Source organism: Equus asinus, chromosome 8 (assembly GCF_041296235.1).
Source record: "Equus asinus isolate D_3611 breed Donkey chromosome 8, EquAss-T2T_v2, whole genome shotgun sequence".
Taxonomy (NCBI): domain Eukaryota; kingdom Metazoa; phylum Chordata; class Mammalia; order Perissodactyla; family Equidae; genus Equus; species Equus asinus.
In genome coordinates this window covers 22,813,271-22,829,036 of record NC_091797.1, presented here as the reverse complement: position 1 = coordinate 22,829,036, position 15,766 = coordinate 22,813,271, and the positions used below count along the sequence as shown (strand labels likewise).

General features: G+C 48.1%; 1 protein-coding gene across 22 annotated transcripts in view; it reads right to left on the bottom strand.

The window, feature by feature from the left end:
- TRERF1 (transcriptional regulating factor 1) overlaps positions 1 to 15,766 on the bottom strand; it is a 195,017-nt gene that overhangs the window by 125,556 nt on the left and 53,695 nt on the right. The window contains exon 1 of one of the 22 annotated variants that reach the window (XM_070514939.1): positions 15,447 to 15,587. The exons of the other annotated variants lie outside the window; for them this stretch is intronic. The gene's annotated coding sequence lies outside the window, so the exon portion shown is untranslated. Of the gene's footprint in view, positions 1 to 15,446; positions 15,588 to 15,766 lie in introns of those variants that run through there. 22 annotated transcript variants of the gene reach the window in all.

Sequence of the window (15,766 nt, the reverse complement as noted above, 5' to 3'; positions counted from 1 at the left end):
CACCCCTACTCGTCTCCTTCCTGAGTCTCCACCCAGTCAAGAAGCCACACCTACTCCAAATAATGTTCAAACCCACCATTTATAGATCAGCAGCCCAGAAGCTCTTTAGATGAAGTGCAAACTCTGGAATTCCCCACAGTCCCTACCGCTCCCTAATGTCTAACAAGGCAATGAAGAAGAGTGACAGAGTCTTCCAGGCAGCAAGCACCGTGAGAGCTCAAAGGCCTGGAGGTGAGAGGGTGAGTGACGTGTTCAGGGAAGGCAAAGGCATTTGGGATGTCTGGAGCACGCCCTAGCATGTCCAAGGCCCAGCCAGAGAGAAAAATCCAAAGAAACTTCACAGCAAAATTTACAAGGGCCAGCAGAGAGAGGCCCAAGTGAAGGATTCTCAGCCTTTCATCTACTACTGCTCCTTCCAACTGCTTCCCCGCAGTTCACTCTACCCTTTCAGAAGTGTCTAGTTGGATCTAGGCCAACAGGAGTGGGTGGAAAAATAGGAATAGAGAAAAAAGAAATGAGATTAAGCAACACCACACCGAGGCAGGCTGAGGTCCTCCCAGTGCAGCAGCAATTCGTCCTAAGTAGCCTTGGGCAATGCTTGAGGGGAGCGAGGGCCTTGGTGCTTAACCTTCTTGTTGAGGTCACCCAAGGTGAAAGACGTTTGCGAATTATTCAGACTTCTAGGACCCTCAAGAGACATTTTTAAAGAACTTTGAAACTGCAAAATTGCCGAAGCACAGACTGGGTATGCTCCACCCGGATGCCTCTGCGGCCTGTGTGAGGCCTTTCGGCAAATCCTCACGGAGGCCACTGGACCAACATCACCTTCTATCCTGTAAGAAGGAAGCCTTCAGTTTGGCTCCTCAAGTGTCCACCTCCCTTGGGCTTGACTGCTGAGCTGCTGGGACATACACCTGTCCAGGGAGAAGGGCTGCTCTGTAACAGGGTTGTGCTGTTTCAGGGAGGGGTACGTGCCCATCTTCTCTCCCTCACACATTCAACTAGGAAGTAAACTCCTGCTGGGCTCAGCTCTAGCTTCTGCTCTTTCCTCTTCAAAATTCTTCCCTGTTGGCTTTCAGTGGGCATTTGCTAACCAAGGAGAAAACCAATCCTCAAATCCATTAGGTCCCATCATGTGGTCTTTCTCCCAGGGCTACAGCCCTCGCTGGGCTCCATGACAGCTCCCTCTGAAGAAGTTCCTTCAGGATTTGAAGAGGTAAGGGCTTCTCCTCCATGTTGTTGGCCCATGGGGACCAGACCATTGCTGTTGGTTCCCTTAACCCTATAGCTCTATAAATAATTACTATACTAAAGTCTTGCATTAAACCTTTTTAGTAAAGGAAGAGTTCAAAGAAAATTCAGGACCTAAGATCTACACTGAAGAAAGCTGGGGTCTTCTTGGAGACTGAGGAGATATACACACTCAAGACAGCCAGATAACACCCTAAGGGTCTGATGGATAGTTACCTGCCACTGACTGCTCAAGGAGGGTGGGGGGCAGGAATGGTTGGAGAAGGCCTCATGGAGGAAGTGAGATCTGAGTTGGGTCTTGAAAACCAGTTCAATTGGGTCAAGTGGAGAGGAAGTGGGAAGACCATCCCAGGCAGGGGGACCAGCACACACATGGCGCTGACCACAGGGTGGGCAGGGCCTCACCGTGGAGGAATGTGACACAAGGTAGTGAGAGGTTACGAGTATGCGTTCAGGAGTCAGGAAGAATTGCTCTGAGCCCAACTCTGCCTCTTAGCTGTGCGACTGGCTAGCTTACTAATTCTCTCAGTCCCGCATCCTTCATCAGTAATGTGATCAAGATGAGAATAATAATGGTACCTACCTGCTGGGGTTACTGTAAAGATTTAATGAGAGGATGCAGGTAAAATGCTTAGGATGCTCAGTGCCGGCCGTCAATGAATGTTACCTGCTATTCTTGGTACAGTCAAAATTACCCAGTGCCCATCCTGCTGATGCAGAGAGGGTACTTTCTTCTTTATAACAGCCATGATGCTGGGAAGAAGTAAACACTGGCTCACTGGTCACATTCTGAACAACCTAAGAAGTGTAAGAGCCAGCTGAGCATTACAATGCCCAGGCAGCCAGGGGTGGGTATTCTCAATCACACACACACACACACACACACACACACACACTGTTCTCTGCTCTTACTGGACCACTGACTTCATCAACTGGGCTCCCTGGGCTTCTAGCTGGATTTGACCAAAGGGAAAGCACTTCTTTCCCTCTTCCTCCTGCCTCACCACAGTTTGTCAATGGTTGTGTCCCTTCAGCATCACAGCTGTTGTTGGGGACCCTCTTCCCCAACTCTGGAGCTCCCTCCTCCTGGCCTGGGGGAGGTAACAGCTTCCCACTGTTGCCAGCCCTGGGGTGCCTCACTATCCTTTGGGTTCCCCAACCCTGACCACACTTCTCCAAATACTTCCCTTCATTAAAGTCTCTCCAGTTAAACCCTTTGCAAGTGTCAACCATCTCATGCTGGGACCCTGAATGATAAACCAGGGCCTAAATCCATCCACCACCTGGTGGATGCATGCAGATGCATGAGGCTGAAAGTGCATCCCTGTCTTCCTTCCTTCCCTCAGAGGCAGAACGCAAATGGCAGTGTTTAAGATACAAGCGCCAATGGGTTTTACCCGTGAGCAATCCTATGGGAATTTAACATCCCTAGGAATCTAGATAAAATCCAAGAGGCTCAGGGAAAAGCGTCTCTCCCAGTCGAGGCAGGGCATATTCAAAGGCCCTGTGCTCCTCCCAATCCATCACAGTGGAGCTCCTCTGGAGCTCCAACAAAGTGACAGAATCTAGATCAATGCCTGGCACACAGTAGGCTTCAATAAATATTTGTTCACACAGGTCCTTCTGGCTAAGGATGGAAGACTGATATCTAAGAGATCTCTCAGGAAAAGACATTCCATGGGAGCAGCTACTCCATGGGCAGCTCCTGAGATGCCCTCTGCTCATCCTCCCACATGATGTGAAGCTCTGAGATGCCCCCATCTAGATCCAGCAGGCTTTCACATTTCAGCCCTTCAGATCACAAATGCTATTTCCTTGTCTCATCAATAACGCCTGAGGCTTATAATTTCCTCAGCATCTCTCTGGCTTATTTCACTGCTCCTCACTCCCTCTCAGGGCCAAGCACAGCTTTGGTTCAGTGTAACTCAAAAGCATTTATTAAGTGCTTACTGTGTATAAGAACCATGCCAGACACTGGAGATCCAAAGATGATTAAGATAAAGATCTTGGGATCCAAGAGCCACAAAAAATATGAGAGCAGTGGGCTTAATGCTGACTAAAGGGATTCTCAAAGAGGGAAAGCTTGAACTACGCTGGATCTTGAAGGATGGGGCTGTGTCGATGGAGAAGGAGTGGGAAGACAGCAGGAGATGTGAAGACAGAAGTGGGAGGTGGGGGAACACTGGGCAAGGACTAGCAGGACTGAACTGACAGGGAGGAGAGCAGAAAATTGCTGGGCAAGGGGTATGTCTCAAATTGGGATCGCCTGACTCAAGAACCAAGCGCATTAACAGAGCAGAAAAAACCCAAGGAGAGGATGTTCTTCCCAGCAGCCTCCAAAGTCAAAAGATGCCCCAGGCCTGGGGCAAAGATGCTTTCCCTAAAGGGCTGTTTCTCAGCCTGCCACCCACCACCAACCTGGCCCTGCCCTGGGGTCAGCCAGATCGGTGTGTGGAAAGGGGATCTAGGCACCCCCTAGTTCCAGAACCACTGAGAGCACCTCGACCCCATGAAAAATAAAAACCTTCCACACACGCTTCCTCTTACTTGGAATTCTAAAATTAAACGTTCATTCCTCTCAACTAAAAGCTTTCTCCTTTTATAAACTAATATGCAAATGCCTTGGGAGAGGCTAAGTCTTAGCGGCCACATGTCTGCTTAGCATGAATGCTTTCCGAAGATCTTTCCTGGAAAACGGGCTTTGCATGGGGGATGCTCAAGAGATTATCTGTGACTGAGGGTGAGGCAGGAAGAAGAGGGATGGGGTTCATGGAAGGCGACAAGGACTCTCCTGCACTGAACCAGCCACACCCACCAAGGGCGCAGTGGTAGAGTTAAACGCTGAGTCCTCAGCAGACCTTTTCTCACTAGTTTTTTTTTAATTGAGATATAATTCACAAACCATAAAATTTACCCTTTAAACTGCACAATTCAGTGGTTTTTAGCTTATTCACAAGGTTGCGCAACAATCACTGCTATCTAATTTCAGAATATTTTCATCACCCCCAAAGAAACCCCATACCCATCAGCGGTTACTCCCTATTGCCCTCTTCCCCTGATAACCACTGTCTATCTCTAGAAAGATGCTCATTCTGGATATTTCCTATCAATGGAACCATACAATAGGCAGCCTTTTGTGTCTGGCTTCTTTCACTTAATGTTTTCAAGGTTCATCCATGTTGTAGCAAACTTCCAAACTTCATTCCCTTTTATGGCTAAATAATATTCCATTGTATAGATATACCACATTTTGTTTATCCATCAAGAGACTTTTTAAAGGCAAAACAAATGATGCTCCTGCAGAAGGGAGCCTCCAGCATCCTCGGGATTGCTGGGACAATGCAAGCATCTGTAAAGCATCCTTCTCTGATCCTCCCACCAGCACCCATGGACACTGTCCAAACCCTCCCCATTGGGCTGCTTGGTTTTCTAAACACAGTGGCTCAGGCCAGCAGCCCTGAATCACACAGCCCCATAACAGAAACAACTCAAATTCCTTCTGGGGGAATTTGTAATGACCTTTAAAATGTGTTTTATAAATCTCCATGATCCCGGGAACGTAAGATGGAAGAGCAGAACCCACTTCATGGGCGTGAGACCTACACACGCTCGCAGGGCCTGGTGCTTGGTTTAATGCCTTGCTGTGGCCATCTTGAAAGTCTTAATAATTTTTAAATGAGGGGCCCTGTATTTTCATTTTGCACTGGGCCCAGTAAATTATGGAGGTGGTCCTGGGCTAGAGACAAGGGTTTGGGAAGGGGTTGGAACTTGACAATCTTCCTGAAGAGAATGCTTCATGACAACAGCTCACTGAGTCCAGCTGGGGTGCTGGGGAGGGGTTACTGCAGACGAGTGGGGGAGAGGTGCCAGGTCTACGGCGATGCTGAAAACCCAGCTTCCAAACTGCCCGAGACCACGTCTTCCCACCCTGAGGGCTGAGCAGTTGGCTGATAAGGCCGCCCCGGAACAGCCAGACTAGCTGAAAGTAAGCGTGTCAAGTCAACGAAATACAGGCTCCGAGTGTAAGCAGCGGGGACTCAAAGTGAAACTTGTTTGATCTCGTAATCGCTTACAGGTTAAGACCAAGAAGAAGAAAGAAAAAAAAAAAACCCCAAACTTACTAAAGTAACTGGCACTGAGAAAACTTTTTAAACATTGACTTTTTTTTAACTGTCACCTCTGTTTCCAGCATATCAAGGAAGTCATGGTTTCACCAAAGTTCTGATATTCAATCCAAAGAGAGCAGTGAATTTAAAACGCAGCCGTCTACACGGACATCAGAACCAGAAGGGACCTTGGGAACAAGCCATCCATGTGGATTCCCCAGGAGACTTGACCCCCCTCAGGTTTAGCCCAATTCTCATTTTGTAGATGAGGAAGCGCGGCTGTGAGAGGGGAAGTAACAGGCCAAAGCCACCCACAAAAAAGGGCAGGACCAGACCCCGGGAGCTTGCGGCTTCCCCTTCCAACCTCTCAATTTCATGAGTCCAACCAAAATTCAGACACTGAGTGTGCGTGCCCCTCACCCCCAACTTCTCCTGGACCCTCAACTCTAGTCTTCTAGTACTTGTCTCTGTCCCTCGGAAAAGGGAGTCCGGTTGTGCAGATAAAGGTAAGATTTATAAGCCCTCAGGAAGAAGATGCAGCTTCCTTCCACCACTGCAGTCTCTATCGCGTCATTCGGCGAAGGGCTAGAGAGCTCCAGTGAACGGTTGAGAGCATTTCCATATCCACGGCATTTACAAAACACACTTTTCCTGGGAAGAGTGAAGTTTAACCTAATTTCTTCCAGTTACAGGTACAAGGCTCACGCAGGGTGGATGGAGCTCAGGGGCAGACAGGAAATGCTGCCAGCCCACCACACCAAAGACACTGGTCCACACGGCCAGGGGAAAGTGATGGAATCTCTGCCATGCCAAAAACTTTCGTCCTTTTTTTTTTTTTCGGTCCTAACCAAATCAAACCACCTTTAACCAGGTGTCTGGATTCCTCTGGTTTCAATTTGTGTTTTATCCTCCCTCCCCCTGCCTTTCCTCCTTTATTCTTCCTTTCCTCCCTCCTTCCTTTCCTTCTTTCCTTCCTTGAGCAAACAGACACTGAGCACTCACGATGTGCCAGGCACATCCTGGCAGCTGGGGATAGAGCAGTGAACAAAATAGACCAGGTTCTGCGGTTTATGTTCTAAAAGGAGGGAACAAGGAAGAGTTAAATAAATAAATATATACCTTGTCAGATGGTGACAAATGTTGGGGAGAAAAATAAAGCAGGACAAGAGGGCTAGAGAATGGCAGGGAAGAAGGGCATTTATCTAGGACGGCCAGGTTAGGGCTCTCTGAAGGAGGTGAAGGAGCGAGCCATACAGACATCTGGGGGAAGATATTTCAGACAAAAGGATCTGCAGGTGCAAAGGCCCTGAGGTGGGATTTTCCTGGTGCATTCAAGGAACACCCAGAAGTCTAGTGTGGCATGAATGAGGAGGGAAGTGGCTGGTTAGAAAGGCAGGCGAGTGGGAGCCAGGTCAGGCTGACCTTGAAGCCACAGTAAGGCCTTTGGTTTTATTCCAAATGGGATGGGAGCATGCAGAGGGATAACCTAACCGGCCCGACCAGGCTTTACCAGGACCAGCCTGACCGCTGCTGTTATCAGGCCACCTGGGCTAGAGGACCAGACTCAGGAACCAGGCCCTAAGCCCAGCACAGCCTCTGGGCAGCAGTGCAAAAAACTCCTCTCTTCTCTGGGCCTCCACATTCTCCTCTGTGAAATGGGAGGATAAGACTAGATGATGTCTAACGTCCTTTCTACCATATTCTTATTTTCTGACCCTAAGACAGATTGCCCAAAGGATCTAAAAGTCCCACCCTCTGACTGGGAGAAGGGAAGGGACAGCAGCCAAGTTTTAGAAGCCCCCAACCATTCCCCACCGCCTCCCGTGCCCCAAAGCAAATTCTCACCCTGCAAAAGGCACAGCTCTCTAGGGAGAAAGGTCCAGCCCAGGAAGCAGCCACGTCAGCAACGTCCTCTAAAGATTACGAAGGGTGACCACTAAAGATAGCGCAGCCTCCACACACGTTTCAGGGTGGGGCTCGGCCCGCAGAGGCCTCTGAGAGCCGCTGCCACAGCTGAACCAGAGGGCATGGCTGAATCTGCTCCTGCCCCCCCTGCCAGCCTCCCCTGTCTCCCCAACTTCTGTCCTGGAGTGAGAATGAAAGTTCTGGGGTTTACAACTGCTCCATCCTGTCCACTTCCTTGAGGGTTCTCTCCATGTCTCACATCATCAAACTGGCTCAGAAAGCAAGGCTGAGGTGTCCTCCATCAGGCTGGAGAAGCAGGGTTTGTCTCTCCCCCATCAGACCGGCGGCTCCCAGAAAATATGAACTGTCTCACCCATCAGACTGTGAATTCATCCTACGCCTCCTCCATCAGACTGGGGGCTCCATGAGGGCTGCGGCTGTATCTTCTCCAACAGATTGGGGGCATCTGACGTCAGGGGCTGTGCCACCCCCATTGGACTGGAAGCTCCCTGGGGACAGGGCGTAGCTGCCACTTTCCCTCTATGGCCTCACTACATCCCATAAGGCTTCTGTATATTTAGTGATTTCTTAAAACAAGATGCCGACTGATGCACTCAGACTGAACCACCCACCCAGGCACGAGAGCCTGTGATCCCCAGCCATTAAATGATCCACAAAAACCATCTCAATACAAACCTCCAAGCTGAATAGAAAGAAAACAAAATTAAAAGTTGGCCTCACTCAACAACTTTTTGATAGGCTGTTTATAGGTTCTGGCCAAAGCCTGTCCCCATTTTATAAATAACCCTTTCTGGTGACTGTGGCTGAGGCCAGACCAAAATGCACCTTGAGAACCAAGAGCAGGGAGCCCACCAGCTCAGGCTGACCAAAGCCCAGTCCCATGTGGGGGGCAGCTCACCGCCCAGACACAACCATCCTCTCAGCTTCCAAAGGGGGCTTCTCCAAGGCAGTCACACCAAATGATGCGGTGGGAAATGGGAAGTTGGCTATGGGAATTGGAATCAGGAGAGTGGAATGAGGAAGAGACCCAACTCAGAGAGGCAAGCTCACGCCTCCCTCAGGGTCAGGGAGGAGGTCAGGGGTGGGTGCACGGAGATGGGGACCGAGAGCACATGGCCGGCTCAGAACAAGCTCCTGCGCCTCCTGGAAGAAGCAGAGGCCACTCCAGACACGGGAGGGTTGTAGGCGTGGACTCGGGGAAGCCACCCAAGGCTCCCCTGGAATCTAGCATGCTGGTTCTTCTGGGCAAAGGGTTTCTGCAGAACTGCAGAGGATGGGCAAGAAAGTTGGAACTTCCAAGGGTTAAAACCAATAAAAATAATCATAGCTAACACTTACGGCACTGTGCTAAGTACTTTCCATACCCTAACTTGGCTAATCTTCATAACAAAGCTAATACCACTCCCCTTTTACAGACAGGGGACCGAGGCCTACCTCAAGTCATCCAAGGTGAGGAATAAAGATTTCAACTGGGCGGTCGCTCCCCAACAGGCGCTCCTGGCCACCTCCCTCTCTGAACACAAAGGGGAAAATCCTAGGGTATTTCTGCTGGTTCCTCTGAGCCTGTGGGGTTGAAGGCCACCCAGCAACAGGTGTCTTGAGGGCCTGGGAGACTAGGTGCTGTAGAGTCAGACAGAGCCCAGCAGGGTCCCAGTGCCATCTCCCACTGAGCTCAGAGCTTGGATACCCTGAAAATGCCGCCCTACTAGTGTCGAGGGCCGTCTCCTTTTGGGAGTCTTGGGTTAACAAAGTCCTGCCCTCTCTCTATCTAGTGTATCCATAGGAGAAACAGCGACAACCGGAGGAGGAGCAGGTGGCAGTGACAGGTCCCAGCTCCCACCGGAAGCCCACAGCCTGTCTGAAAACTCAGGAAACACTGGATAGACTTATTTTTAAACTGTGTGCTAGTCACATTTTGAAATAAAATTCTCAATATGCTTTTCTTCAACCTCCACACCTTTTCAGGTGAAGTTCAGCTAAATGTAATAAATCAGCGAGTCCAACTGTGACACTACAGAGTACCCAAAATGTCTGAAAACTGAAGGAAATGGTGGATGTATTGTACTGTTTTTCAGATGAACAACTGGACCCCATTTCTGTATACGATGGCTTTCTATGTATTGACACTATTGGCATTTCAGGCTGACAATTCTTTGTTGTGGGGGCTGTCCTGTGCACTGTAGGATGTTGAGCAGCATCTCTGGCCTCTACCCACTGGATGCCAGTGGCATTCTCTTTCCTTTCCAAGTGTGACAACCAAAAATATCTCCACACATCACCAAACGCCCCTGGTGAGGGGTGGGGCGGGGGGGGGGGGGTGGATCACTCTCTGTTGAAAACCACCGCTTTATGTTTAGATAAACTTCAACTGAAAAGGTGTCTGAAGGTTGGGGAAAAAAACATATTGAGCACAGTACTGAAGATGTAACTGACACGCTACTTAAAAATAAGTGCATCCTATTTTTCCTGACTTCTTGGATACTGTGTATTTGCCAATTTTTGGTGTGGCTGCCATGCCTCTTGCCTGTGAATCCAAACATTTCATGCCCCGATCCCCATGCCCCACGCCTCCTCCCAACCCCAGCTTCCCCAGTCCCATTCAGGTCCACCCCCCAAACCAACCCACCCTCAGGTGTTCAACACACCAGGAGGCCCTTGCTCCCTGCCTGAGTCAGACTGCTGCTGAAGGACCCTGTAGGGGTGAGATCAGAAACTACCAGGCTCAGGGACTCCAGCAGCTTCTCAGGCAACAATGGCCACACCCAAGAAAAAAGATCCATTTTCATCACCAGTGGGGTGGATCCATCCCACTCTCCAAAGCCTCATTTGAATACGTAGTCTGTCTCAGCCCCCAGAAGTGAGCTATGCCAAATACAAAATGGGTCATAGAGATACCGAATCTAAAAGACTGTAGAAGACCAATGACCTGATAGAAAAAATCGGCAAAGAATAGGAACCGAAAGAAAAGGAAATACACATGGATCTTAAACTTGTGAAAAAATGCTCAACCGCATTCATAAAAGAAATGCAAATTAAAACTAACTGAGATACCAATTTTCATCTATCAGATTGGCAAAGATCAAAAAGTTTGATAACTCACTGTGTTGGCGAGGATGTCTCATTCATTGAGGGTGCTGGTGTAAATTGCTACCAGCTCCTAGGAAGGATACTCGCAAGGTCTACCAATATCACAGACGTCTACAAGCTCTACCAGCAATTCCACTTCTAAGAACTGATTCTGAGACATGCTCCCACATATGCAGATTGGTGTGTATACAGGATTCTCACTGCAGTCTGCTTTGTAATGACAGAAGACTGGAAACAGCCCCCACATCCATTGTCAGGGGACTGCTTTAATAAATTATGGTTCATCCACAAAATGGAATGCCATGCAGCTGTAAAAAAAAACAACGAGGGCATTCTCGATGTCATGATATGGAACCATTTTCCATGTCTATGGTTAGGTAAGCCAAGTAAGGCACAGAATCACATGAATAGGACGCCAGCAGTTGCTGAAAAATACTATGTGTTCATATCTGGATTAATAGGCATCGATTACCTTTGAAAAAGATAATCAAAAGCTAAAACAGCAGTTACTTCTAGAGAGGGTAAGGGGGAGACTGGAGGCAGGGAGGGGAGGATACCCCTTTAGACTCTGTAACTTCCAACTTTTATACCACGTGCACGCTACTCGATAAATAAACAGACAAGAGAAAACAACTGTATGAAACTGGTCTAGCTCGACCGTCAGTGTTCATGTGTGCATCCAACAGACATTACAGTCAGTTTCCATTTTAAATTCTCTATTCCTATAAGTACCCATACTCAGCACTTCAAACACCCCAGGTTTTTTCTTTTTTTTTTTTTGATTCAAAAGTAGGATGACCACCACATCCAGAGCACACACGAAACTCACCAGCTTCCCTCCTCAACCAGGTTTTAAAAGCATTCATCCTCAAAACTACCTTCTTTATCAGAAAAATGTATAGTCGGTGACACTGGGCCCGCTGCCACCCTGCAATTCCACGTGCAGACAAGCGGAATCTTTTAGAAGGTGCTCTGCAGGACCACCTGCTTGAGACCCAGGGGCACCCACCCATTTAACAGTACCTCAAAGCATCAGCTGGAACTGCACATCACAAAGTGACCTGGACCCCCCACTGCCTATTGGAAGTGGCAGGAACCCCCAGCAGCCACCAAGAATCCTCCCACAGCTCTGTCTACGGCAATGTTTCACTGGCATCTTACTCAAAGGTGCCACAGCCATCCCTTTTAAACCTACCCCACTACTACTGCCACTTCTTCATAAAATAACCCTTATATTTTAAGCCATAAATCAGCGTTGGTCAAGTTCTAAATTGGGCTACAGCAATATTTATTCATCAAAGGATAAATCTTCCCTGTATAGTCATAACACTGCCTAATAATTTAATATGCTATCATTCTTACCTGAAACTTGTCAAAAAGTGGCCTGAAAGAGGCATGGGTTTTATAGTTGACTGGCCGTGAGTCTACAGTTTATTAAATAGTTCATAATTTTAAATTCTCTCTATGGTGTGGGGAATAACACAGGGGACATCTCCTATACAGAACAGCAATTCGGGGATTCATTAACCTGTTTTGGGGTAGAGAAAAGCAGATTCCCCAGAGGACCAAGGACTCCTCCAATACAGCCTTAAGATGGGTGGTACACAGAGAAAAGCAAGGAAAATTTAAATTGTAGGATTTTGTATGGAGTCGGGGCAAAATTCACTAAGTGAGAGAATTAATGTTGGGGGACAGGTCCATGGAGCAACAAGACAATATGGAGAACTGTTAGAAGAAAAGGTTGAAAAATGCCTCTAAGCTGCAAAATTATTCCAGCTGGGCCAAGGCACCCATTCCTGGGACCCTTTCAGATCTTTGGAAGAATAAGCTTTCCAGACCTGGCGGATCCACTTCAGTAGAAGAAGAATGTACTTCCCACAGCCCAGCACTAAGACATTGCTTTTTTTTTTTTTTTTGAGGAAGATTAGCCCTGAGCTAACATCCGTGCCCATCTTCCTCTACTTTATATGTGGGACGCCTGCCACAGCATGGCTTGCTAAGTGGTGCCATGTCTCTTTGAGGATGAATGGACAGCAACCAGGCCCTCAGATCAAGGTGTCTCAATCCTCGCACTACTGACATTGTGTGCTGATCATTCTTTGTTGCGGGGGCTGTCCTGTGCATTGCAGGGTATCTAGCAGCATCCCAGGCCTCTACCTATTAGTTGCTAGTAACACCCCTAACCAGTTGTGACAACCAAAAATGTCTCCAGACATTGCTGAATGTCCCCTGAGGGCAAAAGTGTCCCCAGTGAGAACCACTGTCCTAGATGAACTGAAGTCTAACGTGACGAAGGCAGGCTGTTGGAGATGAATCCATTCCACTCCAACAAATGTAACCCGCTTCCTTTATGCCGCTCTTTCTCTGAAGTTTCAAACTACAAATCTAAGAAAATGCAGAAATTAGAACATCAATATTTAGAGTACTTAGCTAGACTTTGGTGCCCTTTCTCCTCTCTCAATTCTGCAGTCCCCTCCCACATACCCCCCACCCACCAGCCGTCACCTTCTACTCCTCACTTAGCCCCCATTTCCTTTACGTTTTTCCACAACCTTGCGGTTCACCCTGGCACAAGAACATGCCTCAGGCTGGCATTCACTGGTGGTTAATGACAAGGTGGGTTTCTAAGCCACAAACACTATTAATTTTAAACTGTTCAAATTCTCTCTCCCTGTTCCTGGGCGAGCGGGCACTGAACTCCTTACAGAACTTCAACAAATAACCAAACAAACGTAGAGAATCACTTTTTAATTAAAAAAAAAAAAAAAAAGCCATGTTCTTATGTTCCACATTCCAGGCCACGTTCCCCACAAGAATTTTACAATCAACAGACCAAGATGCTACACGGAACCTGCTGTGTAGCTCTCAGGGCATGAAAACCAACTGTGAGAAAAGAGAATCTGGGATGAAATCACATAAACGTTGCTAAAAGATTCAGCTTTGGTTTCATGGTGGAGTTAAAAAAAAAAAAACTTCCCTTTATTAGGGTGGTATTAGAACAGAATGGGAAATACTAAAACGAAGTTGGACCAGAGGTTTAGAATGATTTTTCATCCGTTTATACTTGTCTATCAAGCAGTGAGGTGGTGCCCGACCCCCAAAGGCAGAAGAACGGAGAGCCGTGAGCTGGGCCCACCTACGCAGCCTCAGGCTCGGGGCTGGGTGGCCTCACATCAGGGTGCAGTGGCGACCGACCACAGTCGAGTGATACGGCACCCCATCATGCAAACCAACCTCTCTGCATGTTTGATTCATAAAAACCTGAAAACCAGACTGTGTGAGATTTGCCTTAAAGCTCTACCTTCCTTCCCCAAGTCTCATCCACTTGAGATATGCCAGCTGTCACCACCACCGCCGAGCAAGCCTCTATACAGTGTGGTGGCATCGCCGGAGTAAGAGACGCCTAATGCTTGGGCTCTTCAGAAGGTGGAGCCTCTGCTAGCAAGTTGTTTAGAACCCCCTAAATTAGCCCATGAATGCCAAATTTCCGCCAGAGGTGGTCCCGCTCAGGTTTTTAAAAAATTGTTTCAGTCCCATGCCCTATTCGTCCCTTTCATTGTGAATAAATTCACTAAATTAGCTGACTGTCCGGCTTGCCTCTGCCCTCCATACCCGAACTCAACAAGAGTTTAAAAAACAAACAAAACAGAAATGAAGCCACAGGAGGGCTGGAAGGTGCCCAAGTCACATGGGCCGAGACTCACAGGTGAACAGTGCCTCTGCCACACAACCCCGCCACCAAGGCTTGAACTTGAACACTCGGCAGGACTTAAACACAATCTGATCAGGGCAAAGTCAAAATGTTGCAGACTTCAAATACAAGTGGGGAAAGAGGGGGCTTAAAAGGGGAAAAAGAAACCCTTAACTTTTCCTCAAAACGGCCTGCGCCCAGGGGCAATCCCATGGAATACGGTTGACACATAAATCTGCAAGGCTGTGGCAGGTAGCGAGGTGGGCCTGTGCATCAGTGGCAAGGCTGCCTATCCATCAGCAAAGCTAAAGGAGTCAGGGTCGGGACATCCTCTGGACCAGCAAGCTTCCCCCAGAGAGACACTCTTGCCAGCCCACAGACCACACTCTAAACCCAGCCATCTCAGAAACCGATGCCAGTGCATACAGAAGGCGACAAGGGGGACACATGAAGTGACACAAGTGAACTAAGGGGCAGGACACCTGCTCCGTCATTTCAGGTCACTGACCTTATTGTTCCAGGCCTCCAGTGTCCATCTGCACAATAGAGTTCCCTCAGCATTAACTAGGATCATACCTGTGACCTAGCACCAGGCCTTTGGATCCAAAGAACATGCCCAGTAAGTGCTGGCTTACCTTTCCTGTTTTCATTATTCGTTATTAATATTATTCAGCCATCACTGATTGAGCACCTATGAAATCTTCCCTTCCAACTTCATAAGCTTGGCAGGGTAAGTTGCAGAAAGGCAGGTAAAGCTTCTACAAACACACAGCTCTAATCACTAGCGCCGTTATTACTGTTGGCTCAAACCCCACTCAAAGCCCCATCACAGCTAGTTCAACCTGAACTCACGGGGCTCCACTATCCAGAGGGGCCACCATCAGTAGCTTCAATCCTCAGGACCGTATTTGCTCTTCAAGTGAAAAGCTACTTGTCTAAACTAACACTCTCCCTCTCTCCATCTGGCCAGCCAGGGATTGTCCCCTACGTGTGAAGTGTGTCTCTGGACGTGTGAAGTGTGTCCTCCCCAGTGGGAGGCATCTTAGGGAGTGACATTTCTCGCAAGGCTTGGCGGGGTCTTGTCAAAGTCAACATACGTGGGCCCTCACAATACCAGAAACTAATTATGAGTTTGTGCTCTCTCTCCTTTTTAAGTCGTTGGTAGAAAATGAGAAACTGAGGTAGCGGCAGAGAAAGAAAAAGTGTGGGGAATTCTACTTTCCCCGGGGTCTTCAGTCAAGTACAAGAAGAGTGAAATCCAGTCCAACCAAGTAAGGTCTAAAAGAGGAGCAATTTAAATAACTTTCCCCAGCCCTTAGTAAAGAAAAGCGGAATGAAAGGATCGAACAGCCCCTGAGAACACCGAGGGACATGAATTTGCATACCTTTAGCCAAGCACAGGGGGAGGGCGGTTTGCATCTTCCCTAAACTTGTCTTACACCCACCACACGCTCCCTCCATGCGCCGCCCGTCTCATAAGAGGCTGAACCATTTAAAACAAAGGAGAACTTCTAACTCAACAATTTAAGAGAACTGTATGATTTTAAAAAGGGGAAAAAAAAAAGGTCAACAGTGTTCTGAGTACACTTCACGAGCTTTGTTCTGCTCACTTCCCCACTTCCTGTTGCTTCCTCACCTCGTCACATTTCAGTTTTGAAGCATATGTGTTTGCTCTGGTATCACTGTAAGGTTTCAGTGGGAGGCC